Genomic DNA, 1097 nt, shown 5'->3' on the forward strand with positions numbered 1-1097 from the left:
CAGAACTTCGAAGTTAAGCGTGCTTGGGCGAGAGTAGTACTAGGATGGGTGACCCCCTCGGAAGTCCTCGTGTTGCATCCCTTCTTTTTTTTTTCCTTTAAAATTCGATTTAACTTTGTCGGTTCGATCGGTGAATCTTTTTGTTTTTCCTCTTGGCGGAAATGAGAACGGGGGCAAGGCGTAGGGGCGTGCGTGCGGGGTATGACGGGCGGCGGAGGAGAAAGAGGAATAATAGAATTTGGAGTGCTGAGATTGACGGATGCGATCATAGCAGCACTAACGCTCTGGATCTCATCAGAACTCCGAAGTTATGCGTGCTTGGGCGAGAGTATTACTAGGATGGGAGACCCCCTGGGAAGTCTTCGTGTTGTATCCCTTCTTTTTTTTTTTCCTTAAAAATTCGGTTTAATTTTGTCCGTTCGATCGATGAATCTTTTTGTTTTTCCTCTTGGCGGAATGAGAAAGAGGGCAAGGCACAGGGGCGCACGTGCGGTGTGTGACTGGCGGCGCAGGAGAAATAGGCATAATAAAATTTGGAGTGCTGGGTATGACGGATGAGATCATACCAGCACTAACGCACCGCATCCCATCAGAACTCCGAAGTTAAGCGTGCTTGGGCGAGAGTAGTACTAGGATGGGTGACCCCTTGGGAAGTCCTCGTGTTGCATCCCTTCCTTTTTTGTTTCCTTTAAAATTCTGTTTAATTTTGCCGGTTCGATCCGCGAATCTTTTGTTTTTCCTCTTGGCGGAAACGAGAACGGGGGAAACGCACAGGGGCGCGCGTGCGGTGTGTGACTGGCGGCGTAGGAGAAAGAGGCATAATTGAATTTGGAGTTCTGGGAATAATGGATGCGATCATACCAACACTAACGCACCGGATCCCATCAGTACTCCGAAGTTAAACGTGCTTGGGCGAGAGTAGTACTAGGATGGGTGACCCCCTGGGAAGTCCTCGTGTAGCATCGCTTTTTTCTTTTCCTTTAAAATTCGGTTTAATTTTGCCGGTTCGATCGGCGAATCTTTTTGTTTTTCCTCTTGGCGGAAACGAGGAAGGGGGCAAGGCGCAGGGGCGCGCGTGCGGGGCGTGACGGGCGGCG

At 50.0% G+C, this 1097-nt stretch overlaps 3 non-coding genes across 3 annotated transcripts; all 3 read left to right on the top strand.

The window, feature by feature from the left end:
- Positions 1-257: 257 nt before the first annotated feature.
- LOC124894825 lies at positions 258-376 on the top strand. The gene has a single exon (XR_007051384.1). It is a non-coding gene; the product is annotated as a 5S ribosomal RNA (ribosomal RNA).
- A 176-nt stretch (positions 377-552) lies between these two features.
- Positions 553-671, top strand: LOC124894823. Its single transcript, XR_007051382.1, has one exon. It is a non-coding gene; the product is annotated as a 5S ribosomal RNA (ribosomal RNA).
- A 176-nt stretch (positions 672-847) lies between these two features.
- LOC124894824 lies at positions 848-966 on the top strand. The gene has a single exon (XR_007051383.1). It is a non-coding gene; the product is annotated as a 5S ribosomal RNA (ribosomal RNA).
- Positions 967-1097: the final 131 nt, after the last annotated feature.

This window comes from Capsicum annuum, unplaced genomic scaffold, assembly GCF_002878395.1.
Source record: "Capsicum annuum cultivar UCD-10X-F1 unplaced genomic scaffold, UCD10Xv1.1 ctg7781, whole genome shotgun sequence".
NCBI classification, from domain to species: domain Eukaryota; kingdom Viridiplantae; phylum Streptophyta; class Magnoliopsida; order Solanales; family Solanaceae; genus Capsicum; species Capsicum annuum.